The sequence below is a fragment of the Struthio camelus genome, chromosome 12 (genome assembly GCF_040807025.1).
Source record: "Struthio camelus isolate bStrCam1 chromosome 12, bStrCam1.hap1, whole genome shotgun sequence".
In the NCBI taxonomy this organism is placed as follows: domain Eukaryota; kingdom Metazoa; phylum Chordata; class Aves; order Struthioniformes; family Struthionidae; genus Struthio; species Struthio camelus.
The window spans coordinates 14,006,775-14,030,220 of NC_090953.1; the positions used below are offsets into that span (position 1 = coordinate 14,006,775).

The window sequence follows — 23,446 nt, forward strand, 5'->3', positions numbered from 1 at the left end:
GCTGCAAAAGGCTATTACAGTGCTACATATAAAATTAGAGCAACTCAGGCTTTTGTTGAATTATAGCTACCTAAAATATTTGCCAGAATCTTCCTTGTCTTGCTATCAAGACTAAAGCCAGATTTATTGACTTTGAATTGGGAACAACCCCAAACATATTATGATATGTTTGGCTTAGGCCTGAGGGCCTCTTCTTACCTTACTGCCACCAGAGAAAGGAAAAGGTATAAGGAAATACTGAGCTGTCACAGCTAAAATGGTCGCTGACTTTGAGGATGTCATAGTGTAAGAGAAGTTGAAAGTAGACCCTTGCCTGTTCTCAAATGGCGCAGGGATCTTGCTTTCATAGAGCATCTCCTAAAACATGGAAGTGGGAAGGCAAACTTGGCACCTTATGGTCTAAATTTTGTAGCACATCTGTCTAGAGTAGAGGTGCTCCTTGTTTACATTACTAGAATATCAAATCAGACCTTCTACTCACCAAGCCTCAGGCTATCCCATCTGATCATACAGACATTGCATCAAAGCACAAAAAGTAACAACAACAACTACATTAGACCACAAGTCCCCTCCTAACAGTCTCTCTACTCTCCTTATGCTTTAGGATAATCTAGGACAGAAATTAAAAGTGAGGTGAACATTTTTGGACTGAAGATCTCTGCATAACTTCTTCATGAGTGGCCTAACTTGTACAAGAGCCCAACTTGTTTGCTCATATGGAAAAACAAGTTACCTAACTTTTGATATAAACTCTAGCAATATGCTATTCTTCACAAAAGCTATTTCTGTCCGATGTGCCATTCTCCCCCTTAGACACTTTAGTTAGATTTTTATTCTTATTGTCACTGGGAATGAAAGTAAACAGACCTGCAGTTGCAACAGGGAAGACAGTTCATAGTTGAAAGGAGACAGAACAGTTACATTACATGGTTCCTCAAGTGAGTCCCACTTTTTGTTTAGCTGGTACTCTGTCTATGGCCGATTTAGCTTTGAAAGAGCTCAGCTTCTGATCTCTGTGCCATTCTCAATACATACCTTGATCCTGTAGCAACCCATAGAGGGACCTTTCATCTAACTAACAGACTACGGGTATGAGAGCAGACACAGACATATTAAAGTACCTAAGGCAACTTCTATGTGCTACGCTCTGCTAAATGTTGCTTAGCAACACAAAGCTCTCCAGCATAAAGATATGCCAAAATTATTCAAACTGAATTCACTGTACCCTAGCACACTGCTAAAGAGAAGGGCAGGCAGCACTTCAGGGGCACAGGGCCCTTCAAACTTTCTTTGTAGCGCTCTATTTTGTAAAGACAAAGTCTTTCCTCTCTCCAAGATAGCGTCCATGCTCCAAGATCACTTGGGGAAAGGTTCTCCATCTGCCAATTCATCTAAAATATTATGAAAAAAATTCTATTTCCAGCACTTCAGCCATTGAGATTTATCTGCGAGAAAGGAGCATCATGTATAAACCATGAACTGCCTGCCCTGAAACTATTTATGACTAACACAGGACTTAAAGTGAGAATTCCCACCCTAGAAAGAAATCTAACATATTCACAGCTCATACACTATTGCTGTGGTCCATTTCTTCATCAAACTAGTGGAAAGTTTCCAAATGAACTAACAAGGCACTTAGATTTTAGGTTGGGTCTTTATGTAGAAGTGCATATCACTTGATGACTTTAAGGAGAAAGTTAAATTTCTCTCATTATATGTCCTTATGTAAAGCAATTAAATCCCATACATATACAGTAAGTGCTGCAGTTATACTCTACACAACCGATTTGCAGGGAATACAGGGTATCTTGCTTTCAGGTCTTGCAGTATGGGGTCTCAGAAGTTTGTGCTGTTTTTGCATCGACTTCTTAGTAGCACTGCCACCATTACGCCCCACTGTTTCACAAATATTTTTGGCAGCCAGCTCTCTACGGTGATGTGTTAACATGGTACAGTCTCTGCCAGACCTTGAGACACCCTGCGATTTAAGACATTTGTAAATGAGAAATGTATAAATCATTTCAGTTTTTTTAAATGTAACATCCAGCTCGTCAGGTTTCCCAATCCGTTCTAAATCATATCAGTGTGTCAGCAATATTAGTCTAATGACATATTAATGTGGCATCAGTGGGAGACACCCAATTACAATGTTTCATACTGCTTGCTCCCTATCTCTTGCTGTGTATGGCTAATGAACAAGGACAGGAACTTTTTGAGAAAGAGGGGAGGATATTATCACTTTCTGAATCAAGCCCTCAGCAATTGTGGTCATCTGTGAAATTACTTTTTCTGTAAGCAGAAAATTCTCACTTTGGATATCCAACAGAAGACTGAGGAAAATGGAAAACATTTCCTTTGTGAATCAGGATAGCAATATTTAAAATTAAATCATTAGTAAAGTAACAATGACATATAGGCCCAACTTTATTCCAGAAAGCATGAATACTTCATTGACTGTTTGGTTTTTAAAAGAATCTTGGCTGTACTTTGCACATTAGTCATAAAATCTTTTACTCTGCCATTTGGATGATTACTATACAGAAATTGGAGAACAAATCTTAATGGTTTAAGGGTGTGATACAATGCAGGCAGAGACTTTCTCCTCCAAGCTACCTGCTCACAGCCACGTAGGTTAGCACTGGCTGAAAATTGTTTCCATGTTGTTTAGTGAGCTATAGAGAGAATCAGTCTCAATCCAGCGCAGCTCTTATTAGATAAAAGTCTGTAGCAGAACGTAACTGTGCTGGTGACAACCCTCTCCAGTTTCCTGTTCACCCCACCAAAAGAAGGCTGACGTAAGCAGAGCTGGCACCTCCAATGAATGAGGTCACACAAGTCAGTAAACTCTGATGTTTTCCCCGATTAAGGCTAACTAACTAACTAACTAAATATCATTCTCCAGTACTTTTGTTTTATTAAGCTGGCCAGTAAATCACTGAGCTATCTGGTAAATCTACCCATCCCTTTACCTGCAAGTGCTTTCATACAAAGCAATTAGTACTTCATATGACACTTTTTCATACATTGGTAGAAGAGTGGTTGGTTTTACAGTTACAGCCTCATCATCTGAAGGTCAGCTCTGGACTTTTTTGCTGACGGGATATTTGCTAGCAACAGAAAAAGCAGAAGGAACTGCAAAGCCTCTAAAAAGAATTATCTGGTGTGGAACGATGCATGAATTAACAAAATGTATATTGAACTTACTTCACCACGTTCCAGGAGAAGTAATAAAGGTAAAATGCGCTGTAGTCCTGTAATTTGTTCGTCTCGGTTAGAAACGCTCCATAACTGCTTTCACCATTCACAGCTCTGTTGGCTACAGTGAAAGCCAGTTGGGGCTAGGACTGAAGGCATATGCAGCATTTTGTTGGTATGTGGGCTGCCATCCAACAAAACAAAAGCTTTTTCCACTGCCATATGTAACTATTTTCTCTCCTAAACAGACCATCCATCCCATTAGTCAAAAGGTACAAACAATTTTTTGACAACAATAAATTTAGCATACATCAATCAAAAAAGGCTAACGTGCCAACTACTATCTCAGTGGAATGGGTCTTTTTCTTAACTTTAATTTCACTAATGTAGCTGTGGTAAAAAAAACCTCTGTGTTTGAGTGCCTAGGCGTTCAAACAATCTAACTGACACAGCGACCCAGAGTACTTACTGCTGCTAAAGGTGTAACATCTCAGCTGGACAAAAATAAATTTATGCAAGTATGAGGGGTACTCCTTTGGCAATGCAGAGGCCAGCCACCACACCACAGCACAACTACTTTACGTGAGTCATTTTAAAAAGCCTACAAGTTAAACTTAAAGAAAGCTTACAGTGTAATTCCTGAAGAGAAAGAGGACAAAGAGGGTGGAAGGAATCTTTCTAAATTCCTGTAAATTCCTTAGGGGGCTAATCTTCAGAGAAGGGAGGCATCAGAAATCAAATCTGATGAGTAATTTTCTCAGTCCAGACAACGCCAAAATATCATCTGACACGTATCCAGTTTAGCCTCCACTTATGCTGAATGGTTGGATAATCATGGATTATAAGTTTAATTGTAACAGCAACCACAGCAAACACTTTATTAGCAGATTTTTGCAGGCTGCAGGGTTGTCATTTGTCATTATAGTGATTTTCTGATTTAAATATTGCATCAATCTGTTTCTCTCTCTCTTTTTTTTTTTTAATTAATTAAGTTAGATAAACCTTAGTGTTCTGTCTTCATCTTGATTCTCAAGTACTGTAAATAGCTACTTTAGCCTGTTGGGAGATTTTTTGGCCCTGAGCAAATCTTCTGACACATACAGCTAATTTGTAGGACTTCTGAGAGTCACCAGTAATCAATAGTATCATTTTCAAGGCAGGTGGAGAATTGCCTGAGATATACTCTGTTTTCTTAGGCCTTATATGATCAAGGCAAATTCTCTAGCAAACGTTCTGACTGATAAGTAGAGAGTAGGCTAAAAAAAATACCACTCACCTACAAACTGTCTGCACTGTTTAATTCACACATTATACTGCTGGATCTGAAAAATGAGGCAGCATTGCCCTCAAATGAGGCTGATATACAGCCCTTTTCTAGAGCAGGCATCAGGCATACCATATATAGTCCACCTGGCTTTTCTTGCATTCCCCCATAGTTTTGTGGTCCTTATAAGAGTTAAATTAAGTGGAGGGTCTTTCTTGACCCCATACATGAAAGTCATACATTAGTGTCCTGCAGCGTGTACACGCTGGTCCTCTACAGCATGGAATTTTACTTGAGCCAAAACTGTGGCGATTGGCCAAGGGACCTTGCGGTTCATAAAGGCACAGCAACGAAGAGGCCAACGATACCAGAGATATGAGGTGATGTTTTAGATAAACCACGTCACTTCTTTGTGGCTCTGTTTCCCCTATACTAATGTGGATAACATTGTGTTACTCTTCATAAAGCATTTTAAACTACATCAATAAATTGACTTTTATAAGTGTTTAGTATCACTCTATCAGTCGCTGCTATGCGTTATTTGACTGGGAAAATTAGAAAGCTCCTACAAATACCAACTGAAAAAAGAAACAACCTTTTTCTTTTGAAATTTCTCCTCAAACTCAGCCTCAGTGCTATACTATAGCCTCATGTCTTTTAATCAGAAGCTATAGAAGAGCGCAGGCAACTAGTTAAATTTAACCTGAATTTTAAACAGAAAAACAGTGGTGTATTTTCCAGCAGTGTGTATGTGCGTGCGTGCGTGTTTTTAGAAGAGGTGAAAAGCACTGTGGATGGTTGCTGTATCAGGATGGGCATGAGCTAGGCTGCTGCGCATCAAGAACCGACTTGTGGGATGCTGTAACATCAACAGCATTATAGCCTTTTCTGTCATCAAGACAGCGGTAAGTGTTTTTGTAAAGTAACTGTTAAAATTAATGTGCAATAATATTGCAGAAGTTAATGGTGAGTAAGGAGTATTAGAGTGTATTTTCATTTTTACCATTTGTTTGCAAATATTCTTACCAAAGACCTGAGTGTCAAAAAAAGATACCGACTGTAAAGCGGGACCTGTTCCAGTGCCTTCTCTGATAACAAAACAGATGCTAGGCTGCCTCCCCAATGCAACAAGGTTAGAAAATTATATCTCTGCATTGAGGAGTCCACCCTTTCATACAACTATGTAACCAAGGGGAATGGCTGATACATGGGAGAGAGATTATTAGCTTCTCTCGTCTCTATGACCATTCCTGCAGCCTAAAGTAGATATTGTGGTTCCTTTGCCCTTTCAGTGCAGCATTCACAGGGCTTATCTATGGATATGCATGGTCAGCTGAGTTAAAAGTCTCCTTTCCTCAAGAAACCTTCACAGAGCAAAGGCAAGTAATTCCAATTCTTGCACATTGTTAATCAGGCATCCTGAGTCAAGAAAATTAACCCCTTCGTGCACACATCATGCTTATTATAGTGACTCTCAGAACATCCTGGGCACATCTCACTTCTCATCTTTCTACAAACTGAAAAAAACCCACCAGCAACCATTTGGTTAAAAGGAGGTAACAATGTAATTTTGTGTTTTATGAGGCTGGTGAGTTATTACATGATAGCAACAACTCATCAGATATTGTGTGTGTGTGTATGTGTGACTACTACACTTAAGTTAATTGAAATGAAATAATATACACATGTTACAGAATGGTTGAGGTTGGAAGGGACCTCTGGAGATCATCTAGTCCAACCCCCCTGCTCAAGCAGGGTCACCTAGAGCATATTGCCCGGGATCGTATCCAGGCAGGTTTTGAATATCTGCAGCGAAGGAGGCTCCACTACCTCTCTGGGCAACCTGTTCCAGTGCTCTGTCACCCTCACAGTGAAGAAGTTTGTCCTCATGTTCAGATGGAACTTCCTGTGTTTCAGTTTATGCCCATTGCCTCTGTCCTGTCGCTGGGCACCACAGAAAAGAATCTGGCCCCCATCCTCACGACACCCTCCCTTCAGATACTTGTACACATTTATGAGATCGCCTCTCAGTCTTCTCTTCTCCAGGCTGAACAGGCCCAGCTCCCTCAGCCTTTCTTCAGAGGAGAGATGCTCCAGTCCTCTCATCATCTTTGTAGCCCTCCGCTGGACTCTCTCCAGTAGTGCCATGTCTCTCTTGTATTTGGACACAGTAGTGCAGGTGTGGCCTCTCCAGGGCTGAGTAGAGGGGCAGGATCACCTCCCTCCACCTGCTGGCAACACTCTGCCTAATGCAGCCCAGGAGACTATTGGCCTTCTTGGCCACAAGGGCACACTGCTGCCTCACGCTTAACTTGTCCACCAGGACTCCCAGGTCCTTCTTGGCAGAGCTGCTTTCCAGCAGGTCAGCCCCAGCCTGTACCCCAGCTGCATGGGGTTCTTCCTCCCTAGGGGCAGGACCCTGCACTTGCCTTTGTTGAACTTCAGGAGATTCCTCTCCGCCCACCTCTCCAGCCTGTCCAGGTCCCTCTGAATGGCAGCACAGCCTTCTGGTGTGTCAGCCACTCCTCCCAGTTTAGTATCATCAGCAAACTTGCTGAGGGTGCACTCTGTCCCTTCATCCAGGTCATTGATGAATACATTGAACAAGACTGGATGTTAATATTATTGTTTCAAAGCAGAAAGATATATAACCTAGATATTCTAAATCGTATTGCTATCTACCTTTGTCTGTGATTTCACTGGAATTAAGAGAGGTCAATCCAGGCAATATTTTGCAGATCCTTCAGAAACATCACACTTCGACATTAAGTGGTGCTACGAATCAGTAGATGGCACTCTTCTAAATCAGTAGTCAGTGCATAAGAGCTTTAGATAATGTCTAGCAAGCAAGCCTTGGACACCTTTTGGGTATTAAGGTGTTCATCAGATTATGAGATTAGTAGAAGGGATAATCTACTTCTCCAAGTGAAAGGCCACTATTTGTCTCCAACAGTTGGAGTTTTGTCTGCCCAAGACATGAATTCCACTTTGTTATTCTTAGGACCATATCTTCATGAGCTGAACTACCTATTTTATAGCAGAAGTTTGAATCTTAGCAAGAAGATTATTTTACTGCAGCTACTCAGACACAATCCTGAGCCATTGGTGCTGAACAGCTCATTCTTAGGTAAACAATGCACTTTCCACCAAAAGGTGCAGAAAACAAATGATACAAGTGCTACAGTTTGGAATTTCATGGTGGAAACATGCAGCTGCCTGAAGGACAGGTGCTACCTTGCAAAAAAAGCATGTCTTCAAGCAAAAAGTTACACCAACTTTAAAAGCAAAATCAGCAAAGCAGGTTGGCAAGGCTGTCTCCTAACAATTTGGTTCAAACCCAGGACTCAGATGGCAGAGAACTGAGATCACTATTTTTTTTTTGTTTTCCATAGTCATGAAACTGATTTTACATTTTAAAAATCTTTGTCACTAAAAGATTCCCTTGTTTCTGTTCAATGTTCTTCTGCCACATGGTCTCTTTAAGAGATAAATTCTTAGAAGACAGAACTTTGGCAGTTCTTATTAAACAAGTTTGACAAATATGTTTAAGCAAGTAGCAAATTCAGAGGGCTGTAAGACTGGTTCTAGGAAGTAAGCCTGCAAGGTCTCAGTGCCTAAAAAAGATACTAGAGCTGCATGAGATGCATGCATGATCGTATGCTGAGAAATCAAGAGTTAGATACAGTTATCAATAACCATCTAGTCCCAGCAAGTTTAGAAATATCTTTGCTATAATGGGGTTTGTAGGATGCCAACAGATCAATAGTCATTCAAAAGGCGGATCATAAAGGTGTGTCAGTTTTCACTCTATATTGTTAAAGCCATGTGAGGCAGAAAAGATTTCCAGGGGTTGCAAGGTTATCTAACAGAGAACCTGTAATTAACACACAGTATTCATTTCAAGTTCTACATTTGATTGCAACATTTCCGAATTTGTCCTTTATTGTTTAAGGTAATGACTCAAACTCCAGTATGAAATCCATGTTCTGAAGAAAAAATGCATTTAAAATGCCTTTTTGCAAAAATGCTCATAACCTTATTTCAGAACTTGCTTATTGGTTGCATTTGTGCAAGTCAAAACTGCACATTTGAACACCTGTTAAAAGCTAACTTGAAAGAGCCACAAACCATCTGAACATTACACGTAGATAATATTCCCAATGTTTTACAATTCTAATGCAATTGTCAAATTTAGATTTGTCAAATCTTTTTTGCACTGTGGCCACTTTAAACATCCTTTAGCACTTTTGGAAAAAAAAAAAAAAAAGTGCATGCTATTTTCACCAATCACCCCCACTACCCCCCAGAATACACTGATGAATTTCTGGTTCTGGTTTTCTATATCTGGCCACAGAGAAGCCAACAGTATTAAGTTAATTCTTCCAGTGAGTCATTCTATTCCTTTAGCCTAAGTTTACTGAGAATATAAAATTGCTGTAGTATAAACTAAGTGGAATAACTGAAAAGTAATTCCTTTCACAGCTCCTCTTTCTCAATTTAAAAGGAAGTTACGCACATACACAGATAATATGTGCTGATCTGGGCCCTCAGGCAGAGATTGAAAACAATCCCTTAACTGCATGCATGTGTGTTTTACGCTAATCTCTGTATTTGGGCAAAAAATGTATCTTGAATAATTTGTTTGCTCAAGAAAATCCAAAGATGTGTCCTTGCTGCTTGATTTTGAACACTACCCACAACATTCTAACTACTAGGAAATAGTGCAGCTGCTAGAACTGCTTTTCTCCACAGATCCAAAGTGATGGACAGGCAATAGCAAGGGAAGACTTGTAAAAGCCTTGAAAAGCTCTGATTATTTTCACAGATGCACCATAGGTTGTTGTGACTGGAAGAGAAGGATGTGGCATAGCTGCACAGCCCCTTAATGATCCCAGCAAGACACAGACATAGCAGATATCAAGGACTCAAAAACCAACCAACCTGGCAGGAGGCTCTGTCCTGGCTTCTCAGCTCTGTCTTGGAGCAGCGTGTCACTAAGAGCTGAGCAGCTGTTTATCAGTGTAACTTTCAGACTTGCAGTTTTGCTACAGTTTGCGGTTTTATTCTTGGGATCTAAAGGTAGCTACCTTTTTCCTTGTGTGTGTGTGTGTGTGTGTGTGTGTGTGTGTGTGTGTGTGTGTGTGTGTGTGTGTGTGTGTGTGTTATTTAAGTTTTGGATAGGAAGGAAGTTTGATTCTGAAAGCTTGAGACCTCTGATGAAGATGAAGAATACAGCAAAGTATTTGACTTCTAGGCATTTGAGAACAAGGTAACAAATTTGTCACATAAAGCTTTTGTCTTCAGAAGCCTTACAAAAGAGGTTTCACTTTTAGATTGAAATGAGAAGGTGTCTGTAATAGCTTCTTACTTTTTATACCTGCACATAGGAAGGTCCAGATCCCTTTTACAAACCAATTTTTCAGCATTCAAGTCATAGTAGCTGCAAATTTACTCAGGAAACAAACCACCTCCTTTTTCAAGCACCCAGAAGAAGAACATTAGTGCACCTGCTTAAATCTAGCTTGTTCCAAACCACTTTCAACATACAGTGGAATCAACAGCAACCTCTGGCACATCAGTCATCTGATTTCTTGGAAGATGTCCTGCTTTGGAATACAGCTCTTTTGGCATTCTCCGAGTGTGATGTCCTTTCTTGTGTCTCAAAAGTGAGTAATTCAGAGATTACAAAATACAATTTTCACTAGTATAGAGCAAAATCTTTACAGTATTTACCACTATTGTACAGCATTTTGTGCTAGAATCCTTCCCAGTCTTGGGAATCTTTCCCTCCATGCTGGATGAATAGATGAGCCTCACAGAACATAGTCGTGTTAAGACATAAAATTACCTCCTCTTAACCAAATGGTTATTGTTATCTGCTAAAACAGGACAGTAAAAGATAGACTACAAATCAAGATATGTACAAATTAATGTGTTTGTAGCAACTCTCTGACTTGTAAAAAGGGACAAGGAGAATACACAATAGGTAGAGAAACTTCCCTGCCGGCTTTATGATACATGCACCAAATGAGGATCTAGTTCTTGGGCACCTGCCTGCCTCACCAGCTACTACCTCTACAGCACAAAGAATCATATGAGACTGAAGAGATTAGCATGTGCTGTACTGAATGTCAGTTTGAAGTGACATGACAAGCTTGCTTGCTGGAGTAGCAAGAATTAGAATGTGACTTGGGTACCCAAAGCTCCGGGACCAAAATCATTCCTGACTTAACTTCCCTGAAGTTAGCAGAGGCAAAAAAGGGATAAATTGACTACATTCCTTTAAGGTCCCCTTAAGGTGAATACAGATTATCTTTGTTATATTACTTCACTATCTTTATTTTAGTTGCTTGCTAAGTTGGAGTATAGTTGGGATCAGCTGCAAGCAAAGCAGCAGTGGACTGAATGTGTGGCAGCTGGCTTTCCTCAAGTCAGCCTGGCATCCTGAGGATCAATTTAAAATGCTTCTTCATAATTATTATAAAAGATGCTGATACTTATTTACCAGGTTTTTATCCTAGCACTTATAAAAACAAGATCTTACATAAATAATGGTTCCCAAAACCTCATAATTAGCATCTACTAGTACTTCTCTACTAGTACTCTCAATGTACTCCTCTGCTGATGCAAGCATCTTCAAGTCAAATGCTTGTCAGAAAATAGCTAATCATATTCTTTCCCATGAGGAAGAAAATCTTTTAAATTTAATTAAAAGACTTTAACTCTAGTCCTGCACATTAGGATCTTGTTCCTATTGGATTTTCTGTTATCGGACTTAAAGTGACAGGCTGAGCATTCATAGCAGCAGCAGCACTCACCTGTGGCTTTGCTTTTCACTCAGCACTGGTTGAAGGATATTTTGATCAAATTAGTGTCTCTCTCACCACCACATCTCACTATTTCACATCCACAAATAAAGCTAATACACAACCTGAGTTTTAAAGTTCATTTCTCCAACTTATGCCAATATGTCTCACACTCCAGGTATCAAAAAATCTCACTCACAACATTTTGTTTGACATCCTAATCAACATTGTGGCAAAGGTTCCAGGAATATCATGAAAGAAAAGTAGAAGTGTTAAGTAAAAGAGCTCAACTACAGCTGATTTGGGCACGAGGTGTATACTGGGCTTAATGGGTTATGAAACAATATTCCTACTGCTTCGTATGTTTTCAAATGAAGAAAAAATAAATTATTTTAGTATTTTTAGGGCTATTAGAGATAAAGATTGCATAAATCCTTTTGTATGGTTCAAAATCAACAGCTAGCATTATACAATTGATAATAATAGTACAAATGCTATTCTATCCTATCGTCTGTTTTGCAATCCTAATCAACACGGACCCAGATCAAAGCAGATACCTTAGAAGTAGAGGAGACAGAATGTTTCCCATCAAAACTCTTTTTGGACAGGAAAATCTTCATGATACCTCTGTTTTGTAAGAAATTTACCAATTACAATATCTGGCTTAGGAAACTAGTTTTTTAAAATATAAAACAATGAAAGAAAACAATCCCTCTAGAAAACGTTCATGGGAAATACTGCTTTCTAACCAGATGCCCTTAAAAGAAAGCACTGGAAATATAAAGTAAAACCTATTCCTCACTATTGTTAGCCGATTCTACAGCCAGGATGATCCATTTTGAAAGAAAATGGAGTCTTACTTGCCAGTATCTGAACCACTCATTAATTTCTTGGGCATGTGTATAGAAAGACCTACTCCTGCAAGGTGCTGAGTGAGGAAGAGGACAAAACAGAACTACACATCTGTAACCCTGACTGGTCCAAAGCAGTTTGCTTTCAGGCAGCTTAAAAGGTCATCTTTCTTCTGCCTTCTCCTCTTGAAGATCAGTAAAAGGCTTTTTTGATATAACACAGCTAGCAGGTGCCCGGGACAAAGCCTTCTGTCAAACGAGCTCTGAAGTACTGAATTTACTGACTTGCTTTCAGATGACAGTTCAGAAGAATTCAACTAGGTATGGTCCAACAGTGCAGAAGAATCTTATACTTCTGTACTGGTTTGTAGAGAAAGCTCAGGGATGCAAATTTCTTATCATAGCGCCTTCACCTTTAAGGCAAAACAACATGGCATAGTAGAAGAGTTCACAAATAGAAGGGAAAGAATGCTAAAAGAGTAAGAGCAACCATAATAAAAAAAGGACAAGGAGAAGGTAATACAGTGTGATTAATAATGAAAAGGCAGAAAGTGGCCCCCCACTTTCCACGACACACAAGACAGACACTTAGATCAAAGTCACTCTTGGTGTAACACTGCTGAAATAACATGAGGGATGAAGTTGGACCATAAGTCTCAATCTCAGCCTGTTAGGATGATGATGGCTAATTTATTCTGCATTGAAGACAAGGGGTTATAAAAACAAATTTATGGCCCCTGTATTTATTATAATTAATTTTCTCCACAGTGAAAGCCTAGTGATTTGGAAAAAAATGACCTTATTAGAAGTGCCTTATTCAATGGCTCGTTGTTGCCTTTACGGTGCCTGGCTGCACCCAGCATTTGTGTAGTAAGACAGCACAGTTCTTGTACTCAGGGACAGGATGATTTCAGCAGTCATGGAGTAACAACAAATCTGGCTGATTCAATGTTCCAGAACACGTTTTATTTCTTTTAAATACCCATTCTGTCCACATCAGTGTCCATCTAGAAGACTAGACTTTTCTGATGCAAATGTAAGAACGGCATCCAAATCTGCTTGCTTATGCTTAAGTGGGTGAAGTATGTTGAGCAGGGTGCGACAGAGCACCAAACCGACTTGGCGTGGGAACACCAAGCCCCACTGCTGAGCCACGCTACTCCCAGGCCCTGGAGGCCCGTCTTCAGGAGAAGGATAATTACTGCTCAGTCTTACTAGGATCAATATTAGCTCTGTCGCCATAAAAAGGGCAAGTGAGCAGAGGAAATCTCAGCAGAGAGAGGAAATCTACAGAATTTCTGTGGATTGCTTCTTTTAGTTTCCAATAACCTCGACCCTCTTTCCCCGTTCCTCTGCCTAAAAGCAGGCTCTTCCTCAAGGGATTTGTGCTTTCTACTGATGATGAGATGGACTGAAGAGTGATAAACATGTTAAATATAATCTTCAATCTAGTAGTTCCTTTCTTGCAATGGAGGGGATTGCACTGTAACTCATAACAATATTGAAATATATCGCGATATTGATATGTTAAAATAATATATTAAGATAGTACTTAGACATGGGATAACATTATACTATATGTGTGGATTGGCTTGCAGTATTTCCTCTCTACAATCTATAGCTTGGTTCTTCTAAAATGGTGGTAATTTCTGGGATGTAAGTCTAATTTCAATCAGGTAGCACAATCCTAGTTTTTGCAGACACTGTCAAAGAGATAGCTCACTGTAATTACTTCCTCAATCATTCCCCATGAATGAAGCACTCCAGGCTATGCTAAAACTCAGCTTAATCAGTGGAAATAATATAAATTTTAAAACAAGGTCTTATTAGACTGCCATCTTTAAAACTAATTTCCCAATAGTTCAATTTCCTACTAAATTTCAAATTGTGCCTACATTAAGAAACCAGAAAGTATCAGGGTTTTATATGAAGCATATAATAAATGTTGCACTTTAGGAGTTTTATTTAAACTGCTTCTGAAAGTGATTATGCCAGTCTCCTAGCTATAAAATTTTTGCAGTGGAGAGAACAGGGTTAACGGGTTACATTAAAGTGCACAGTAAACAACAGAAAGGGCTAGGGAAGGGAAGGATCTGAAAAATGTCAAGAGGTAGCAAACATAAAACAATTTACATTTGATGGTCACTGGCTCAAAGTAACACCTAAACCTCAGACCCTTGCTCTTTCAACTCCAAGCATTCATCTAGTGACTGATGTTACACTACTTCACAATCCAAGTATATGGAAATTATAGTTCAAATAAATAGATGACAAACCACAGTTTTCCAGGCCTCTGAAGTGTTAGTTTATTAGAAATCTGAATTCTAGATGTTCCAAGAAAATACTGGCTTGACCTAATTAACATTACTTTCACGATAAGCCGTTGGCCTCAATAAACAACAGAGATGCATTTTCCATGCCTTTAGATAAATAATCAACTGATGAAAAACATCATGGGTTTTTGGTCTGAACTTCATCTCAAAGATATGACTTCCTGCATATCTGCAGTACTTCCAGCTGCATGTGATAGTACTTTTGTACCGCAGTATTTCCAGCTGCTTCCCCTGCCTTAAACTTTATGTAACCATGTACTTCAGGAGAGAAGCAAACACCAAACAGGACTAAGATTATTATTAAGGAATAAGAAAGAGCAAATAATTCTCAGCTAGTTTCCCTATTTTTATTATAGTATGCTGTTTAATCAAACATATAAAACATTATTGCATATACTTAAATATTACTAAATATCAAAAAGTTAGTAAATACTTTTTGAAAATAGAGATAGGAAAAATCTACATTGTAGATGGCAAATATTTCTTTCTTACCTAAATTAGAATAGGATCTCCATGTATATGGATTCATAAATTAGGAACTAGATGGCAAGAAAGGAGACCTAAGTTCTACTCCCCACCTGGTGGGATGTCAATTAACTTCTGGCTCCGTTCGCCTGTTGATGAGGTCTGTGCAGAGGCCAAGCCAAGATGCAGATTGCCAGTAATCATGTGATGATGCAAATGAGGCTCTGCTATTAAAGCTGCTAGTTAGGAACAAAAATAACAGTAATTTGGAAGTTTACAATTTTTCATCTAACCTCAGGAGAAACAATTATAAGCAAATAAAGTGAAAACGTCTGAGTCTGAATGGCAGGAAAGTGCCACTGCCCCTACCTGCAACTGAGAATCTGGCTGTTATTGAAGACAAGGCTATTGGAAACCATAATCTTTTCCAGTGAGTCAATGATGCAAACAATGACACCATCTCCTTCTGAGGTAGAACTCTGGCTCTCTTTGAAGAGGTAACTAGAATCTGAACCTTCATGGTGAAAATACGCAGGAAATCTTAGCAGGATACTTTGTGAAAGAAGAAACTAAAGAAAGTAGGGTATTGCAATTCTAAATAGTAACCAAAAACTTTGTATTTGGAGATAGAAGTAATCAACTATCTACTCTTTTCACAAATACTGGATTACAGCAGGAAAATAAACTTTTTTTAGTAAAACTACTATGGGTTAACCTAGAGTTAGCACATCCTTTCCAGCTCTTTGTGACAGGGGATAGCCCTTGTTATTATGTAGCATCTAACAGTAAGCACTGGCTGTTAACAGTGACCAGTGAAGTACAGTTTTCTCTGAGCAAATCAAATCTAAGTTTGATTGCAATACTAAGGACAGTGAATACTGTGCCTTTTGGAAACACACATCACATACAGAAGCAAAGTTTGGAGTTTTTTCCTGCCTTTGATGAACAAAATGCTTTATCCTAAGATATAGGGTAGTTGTTACCGACTATCATCTTCTCTTTATTCATCTGATCTCAGGATGAAGCTTTTGCCATTGGATTTCCTTATGTTTTTATTGCATTTGAACTTGAACAGTGACAGGCAAAGGCTAACCACCTGGACTTCAAAGAATGCTACACTGAATACACCAAGTTTTTAATTTTTTTACCTCGTCCACTCTGTAGTTACCAGTTAGTCAAGCTGCTGCTGCTTTTAAGGTCAATGTTTTAAAGAGCAGTTTCAGATACTGTTGCTACCACATTTTCCCCTGATGTTTCTAGAAGATACTTCTCATCACTATTGCCATATTAAAATAAATAAATAAATAAATTCCAAGGAGGGACACTTGTTCAAACAAATGTGGAAGAATTCAAATGTTAGACATGACAGAACATCCCTGAGGAGGGTCAAAAGCATTAAATAATTTGCAAAACTTGACAGATATCTTTGCTCTGGATGGAGCTCATTTGAGACATCTACTACACTGGTGTGCAGTAGAAACATAATGTTTAAGTCAATGTGTCCTTTCTTCCATTAAAAGAATTCAGAGTTTTAAGATGTTTTTACTGTTTGAACACTAGAAAACAGGATTCAGGAGACAATCCATTTTCTGCTATAAGGTAATAGCTTCATCTTGATAATTTCAAAATGAAAAGAAAAATTACTGCAAAAAAAAAAAATCTGTCAGAAGTGACCATGATTATTACCATGATTTGCCATTTATCATTTATATGTGAGGTAAATCCTAGACACTGAATGAAGATTTTGACATTCTACTCAGCCCAGATATTGCATGATACCATCACAAAATAAATTAATTCAAAAGGAGATCAGGTGATCAGCTTCCATTTTGTGATGTGTCTAAATTGATATATAACATTGCATATGATGCAACAACCAACTGATGCAAGGATTTCATGAAAATGGGAATCTTTGGTTCTTTAAGAGGATAGTTAGATAAAACACGTAGTGGTTGTATGCTTAGCCGGGCAGACTATCTCAGAAACACCAACTTTTCAAGTTTTCATTTCAAGATGAGTACGCTTCTAGCAGGCAGAGCATCCACTAACAGAAACTGAGTTCAGCCCCACCACGCTGTGTTAAAAGAACTAGTCTTTCCCGAATTGGACTGAGTAGCACTTCCACACACAAGACAGTATAAATACTCACACGCGCAAAGTTTCCAGAAGTAAAAGGACTGGTTTTTCAGATCTGGATATGCTTTACTAAAATGAGACCACCAGGTAAGCTCAGAGAAAGGAGACTGTTACCCAAAATTACTACTGTCTATAACCTTAGTAGGCCTGTTTAATATCTGAGGATAACCATAGGTACTTACTACATTGAAGACTAGAAAGTCTGATGGACAGGGAAAAACAAGCATTCAAAAGATATCCCCAGGAAGGTCTGTAGAGTTACTTGCTCCTCTGTTCTGCTGAAATAGTGCAAAGGGATGTAATAGATCACAGCACCTCATTCACTACTTGGCTGTAAGAATTTTCACATGATTAGTTAGAATCTTTCTTCAATAACCTTACTGTGTCAACATGTAAACATATGACCTTAGCTTCCACTGTAAGATAAACAATTCTTTTCATGTACTTTTATGCTTTTACGTTCTGAAAGAGGTAATCCACTAACAAGCACAGTAGCTGCATCTAAGAGATGTCAATCTTCCAACTAACTCTCACAAAAGCAAAGAAATTGCATGTTAAGGTTAAAAACCTGAGCTGTAAACATAGACTTATTTATACATGTAAGTAATCTCTATTTTTGCAGAGGAGTGCACACACTATCCTCGATTTTATATTCCTTTTTTATTACATAGATAGCACTGAAGACACAGGGAGATTTTTTTTAATACATTCTTTTAAATTATATTTTCTAAGATTTCTTCAACACTTATCCTTTTGCTACATGACATTGTAGATGACACCAGAACAACAGAAGACCAACGATAGTTACAAGCTCTTCACTCTGCCCTTCTGGCACTGCTTGGAGTCCAGTCTTACAATTCTTTATAGCAAAGTTAGAGACAAATCTCCCAGAAAGTTTCACTGAAGTCAATGCAACTATTTAGGACTGTAAGTACAATTTAGTTCTCTGCTGTTGAATCTACCAAAGATAGGACTGGACCTTTAGGCCTTAGTTTAGTGATTTAATTTCTATTCAGAGAAGAATTTAAAAACATGTCCCCTTTGGTGAATTATTTGTGTGTTCTTCACAATTTGGAACTCCTGACAAGAACAGCATCCTTCTCTCTTGAGATCTGAAGTGTTTCTCTCTGTAGCTGCTTGCTTTATATTACAAAGACACCCATCATGTACATCCCTAGTTGTTTTCTACTTCCTTCCTTTAAAAAAAGGATACTATGAGCTTAGTGCAGGTGAGTCTAATAAATATTCAGCCAAGACTCGAAACGTCTCCTGTTTTTCCTTCCTCTCTTAGCCACAAATTGCCACACAATTTCTCCGTTATTATCCCTAATACTCTTGTTATACCCCTACTTTTAACACTTCTGTTAATGGTTCAATCGCTTGGTTGCCCAGAAATCTTTAATTGTCAGCCCTCATGCAGTGTTGATATTTATACTTCCTGTCTACCAGTTTGCATTTAATGCACCATGAAATCCTGTTGTCTTTTGCTAGAAGGGAAAACAGAGCAGAACTGCAGCCTGTCAAAGCTACTTCTTGTGGTCCATCACCACTGAAGGTGGTGAAGGGCAGTGTCAAGTGGGAGGAACAGGAAGCAGCGTCCTTACTCCAAGCCCCTTGGCAATCCCACATTTGCCACCTAGGAACGACACCAGCAACTGACCCAGACTCCTCCAACTCCCTCACAGGGAGCACTGATCCAGCAGAGGATTCAGACATAGGGCTGACCACACACTTAAGGATCTGAATCACATGAACAGAGTGTCTCATCTAATGCATTGGAAATCCAAGTCCTCACGGACCAAAAGAGCACACCTCCACACTCAAAGCCCCACAGCAATTATCTATGGAGCTGCCTTGCTTTAGATGAAACCTGCTGCCATGTCAAGACTCTTACCTGGTTGCTCCTGTTTAATCAGGATGAGAGAGGATCAAAAGCCACCTGAGGTTCACCACAAGGCTCCCATCCTCTTGACATCCTCTTTCTCTGAAAAGCAATGAAAACCCCTCACTTAATATTCAGCAGTAATTAGTGCTTGAAAGTGCTTTGCAAATACAGCTAATTGATTAAGTAGCCTGTGCAAAAGCACCAAAATACTAGTTTTAATTAACACCTTTTTGACTTGTAGTTCAAACAGAGTAAAATAAACCTTCTTCACCAGCCAGACGTACAAAAGAGAGAGAAGAGCAAGAGAGGTAGAGATTCACTTTTTATGCAAACCTTCTACATTAATACTATAGCCTTTTCCATCTTCCTGTTTTTATTTCATAGTAAAAATATATTTTTTCCTAAAATAGTTCACTTATATTAACAAAAAAAAAAATCCCTTTCACATCTTGCCTCTGAATCTTAGCCTCACAAGCCCCCTACCTTTCTTTCATAAAAACAAACACAGGGATTTGACATCTCTTAAAAACTATATGGTGCACAACACAAGGGCAGCAAGCTTGCAGGTGACACCTGCCCTCCCAGGGATCTGGCATCACTGACCATCTGCAGATAATTTAGGCCATTTCTACCTCAGCTCTTCCTCCATGTGCCTTCAATCAAGCAGAGCAACCTTGCCTATCTTAAACTCTCACATACCTCTGCTTGTGATTGCTAACCAAGAGTGATATTTCGCACCAGGCAGAGGGGGAGGTACTGTGATTTCATTATATAAGCCTGTTACATGCTTAAAGCCCTGAGGATGAAAGAAGGCTTGTTAATTGTTCATTATTATGACTTTATCACAAAGAGCAACAGTGACCCCCTAACTCACACTTGCTAGCATAGAGCTTAACTAACAGCAGGGCTCAGCCATGTGGTCTCAGCAGCCCAACGCTGAACTTTGCAAGTGCCAGAGCACCAGTTAGATGCTTTGGCATCTGACTTAGGGGCAGGGGGGAACTGAAATCTATCCTGCTGGAAAGTTTTACCTACCAGGGCATATCAGGATCTGCCACTCAGATACCGACTGGGTTGTATATGTGTTTCAGCCTGGAGGTCCCTCCTGTGAGAAAACCCACATGCAGGAGAACGTTTTGACTCTGCAATCCAAGGAGAAGTATGAAATAGGATAGTCAAATGTTTATTTCTCTTCATGTGTCAAAATGGGGAAGTACATGAGTTGCTGACAACATGAAACAGGTTCCTCCAGCAGCAAGATGGAAGGGATAACACACAATAAAGAGCACAAGGCTCTATTTAAGATAAAGTTGTACTCCCTGGATCCCTGGCTAGTTGCATATCTTCTATCCTTTTGGTGCAAGTCAGAGCAACCTAGAGGTTCTGCTATTGACCACAACAGTTCTGCTCCCTATATTTGTAGCTTGTCACATTCACTATTGGTTAGTCAAACCACATGCATTGGTGGAGGTGTAAACAGTCCCAGTACAAGTCATAAGATCTAATGCATCTCAGGAACAGCTTGTTTGCTCATTAAAGCCTGCTTTGCCTACTAAGACTGCCCTACTGTGTGCAAAGTAAAATGGAGATGGCTACAGGAGCTAGCACTGCATGAGGAAAATTTCCACATCTGCACCATTTTTATTATTTTTTTAACTACACTTAAAAAAGATTACACTTTAAAGAAGAGGGCAACTAACAAAATAAATATTATTTTCTATTTTTACTGTTTGCACCAGTATTTGCAAGGACATTCAAGTCAGGAACTCAACACAATTACTTTTGAAGGCAGTAGTGTACTTTTTACTTTTCCTTGTGGACAAAAAGTAAAATACTAACCTACTGTGTACACTTCCCTAGGACAAAGTCCTGCACATATTCCTCTTGAGATTTACAGTGTATACATGACGAGTCAAAAATGGTAACAGAGAAAGTGTGCCTATATTTTCCTATACAGATTTAAATCTTTCCTTTAGAGACATTTAAATCCTAGTAAATTGCCCTTTGCATATGAAGCCTTCTTTGTAAATCTTAAGCAAATTCCACCACTTCTCTATTGCATAATGAAATAGCCAGTCATGCCGAGGAGGGGCTGTTAAGCTAGCCTGAGCTTGCAGCAATGGTTGAGAACATTTCATACTTCAGAAATGCCATAATATCCTTCATCACAAAAATTTAATCTTTTATAATCCTCAGGAGTCTCTAGGCTTTATCAACATTAAAACCCCTAAACAAGAAACCAAGCCCAGACATGTTCACATCACATTCAAGCCTCTACCCTCATTTAGCTCATTAAAACAAATATATTTCTTTATTTTTCTTTACAGTTTTGTTTGAATTTCATCCCACTGGGAAACATATACATGCGCAAACATATACAAAATTTATTCCATTTTCTTCTGGATATCTAGTCCCAGTTTTGGCTAGGAAATAATTAACAGACAATCAAGCTTTGTCTTCATCTAGATATGTCTGAAAAAAGAGCCTTTTCAAAAGACAACTTTCCATTTTTTAAATAGAATGAATTGAGTAGGAATAGGTTATCCTGTGTGCAATATTCCCTTTAAATTGAATAAAGCAGGAAGATCAACACGGGAGCTGAGCTGAAGCAAAATAACTATTACATCTGGTTGGCTTTACAACAAGGTATCTGAAGCAGCTTTACAGCCATCACTGACATTCCTGAAGTGTGACAGTTCAGCTGAGATGTATTTACTTTAACTGGCTCATAACAGCTTTTCCTATTAGGCAGCACTCCATTCTGACAAGCAGTATGCAGAATTGTGGTTGCAATTTTATTGCAATGAGAGCAGATGTCCAAGCTCTAGGAACATGTCCTTCTTGGTATTTGCCATCACAGGGCATACAACACGAAGAAACATGTATGAAAAATAGCATTGACTCTGAAATCTTGAACACAGTAAAATATTTGAGACTTGAGCTTCGCTATGTGAGGTATGTGCTTGAAAGACGTTCATCTGATATCACACCCACAGCTTCTGCTCTTTGAAATACCATTTGCCTTCATTTCATTTAGTTCTTGGTTGTGCAGGAATGAAAGAAACAAAATGATATTTAGCCATTCATAGTATTTATCTGCCAAACGAGGCTGCCCGTTAGCAGTAGACATAAACTCTTCCAATAGAGCAGAGCTTATCCAGAAAATGAGCTTTGACATTTTTCTGTGAAAGCTTGGATATGAGACACTCTGAGCCTACAGCTTCTACAGTTGTTCAGGGGAAAATCACCCAACATATATACCAGTAATGGTTACTGTGAGACTTTTATGGATAACAAACTGGACAAATGATTTTTCCTCATGGAGGAACAGACCTTTACCTGTACTCATTCAAAATAACGGTAAGTTATACTATAAACACACATAAATTGTTCCTATGCCCACAGAGACTAAAATTATCTCATAAAACAAAACTGAATGCAGTACTACTTACAGCAGTAGTTAAATTATGATCATTCATATTTATGTTGTTTCTCACTAAGCTATGTCTCAACAAAGAGACTGTGGTCAACAGCAATGTAAGGTCATTTATTAGACCTCTCACAGAGGAGTTCAGAAATTTGCTATATGTTATTTTTATAGTCTTCTTGAGAGGTCATCTTGTGAAAAAAATAACTCTCCCTCCCAAAAAGAGGAAAATGCTTTTGTGTTCTGAACACTTTCAACTCGGAAGTAATCCACTATTCCTTTATTGACTTCATTTCCAAATTTCAAGTTTGAAAAAATCATCCTGCCATTTTGCAAGATCTTACCTCTCTGTCCTGAGAACAAGGTCAGATTTATTAGCTGAATTTAGGAGACTTTCTTTAATTTCCCTCCAAAGAACGCAAACAACCATAAAAAATCTATAGTAGATCCTCAAGGAAAGCCCTAACTGTGGAGAAAATCTGACTGGAATCACAGTTCTCCTCTGACACCTCCATCACACAGGTAGATGCAATTTATTAGTTCAGTGGTTCTGCTCCTGTTAAGCTTCTACCTTTTCCTGTCTTGCTGTGTGTTTCTGATCTTTCCCCATTTAACCCCCTCTGCCCTTCCCAAATTGCCAAAGTTCAGTGCCAGTAGAACACCTCCTTGTCTACTGCTGTCGCAGAGCTTGCTTGTAACTGAGGTCTTCTGTGCCTGTAAGCTGGGCCTTTGCCATTGCACGGCTGCATGAGCATAGGAGAAAAGCATCAGTGATGTCTCAGAGGCAGAACGGCCCCAAGCATTCACATTTGTCAGCCGCCGCCCGCCTGGGCCCAAGTGTGTGTCACACTCAGCCTTGACAGAACAGCAGCACCAGCAAAGAGAAGACTGAGAAGCAGTTGCATCAACTAGCCACTAAGCATGAACCTTGAATATCACACATCAGTCCTAGATAGGCCATGGATAAGCTATACGCAGTAGTCAATTTTTCACTTGGGAATCACGCAATATTTTTAAATACTGAAAACATGCGCAGTGCCCAGAATGGAACTGTACATTTTATGTGCACAAAATCCTTCTCACC

The 23,446-nt window shown here is 39.1% G+C and overlaps 1 protein-coding gene across 8 annotated transcripts in view; it reads right to left on the bottom strand.

Moving 5' to 3' along the window:
* The window catches only part of SEMA6D (semaphorin 6D), a 696,006-nt gene that overhangs the window by 392,934 nt on the left and 279,626 nt on the right, over positions 1 to 23,446 (bottom strand). For 7 of the 8 annotated variants that reach the window (XM_068958248.1, XM_068958263.1, XM_068958261.1 and 4 more), the window contains one exon: positions 18,945 to 19,034. The exons of the other annotated variant lie outside the window; for it this stretch is intronic. The gene's annotated coding sequence lies outside the window, so the exon portion shown is untranslated. The remainder of the gene's footprint in view (positions 1 to 18,944; positions 19,035 to 23,446) is intronic. 8 annotated transcript variants of the gene reach the window in all.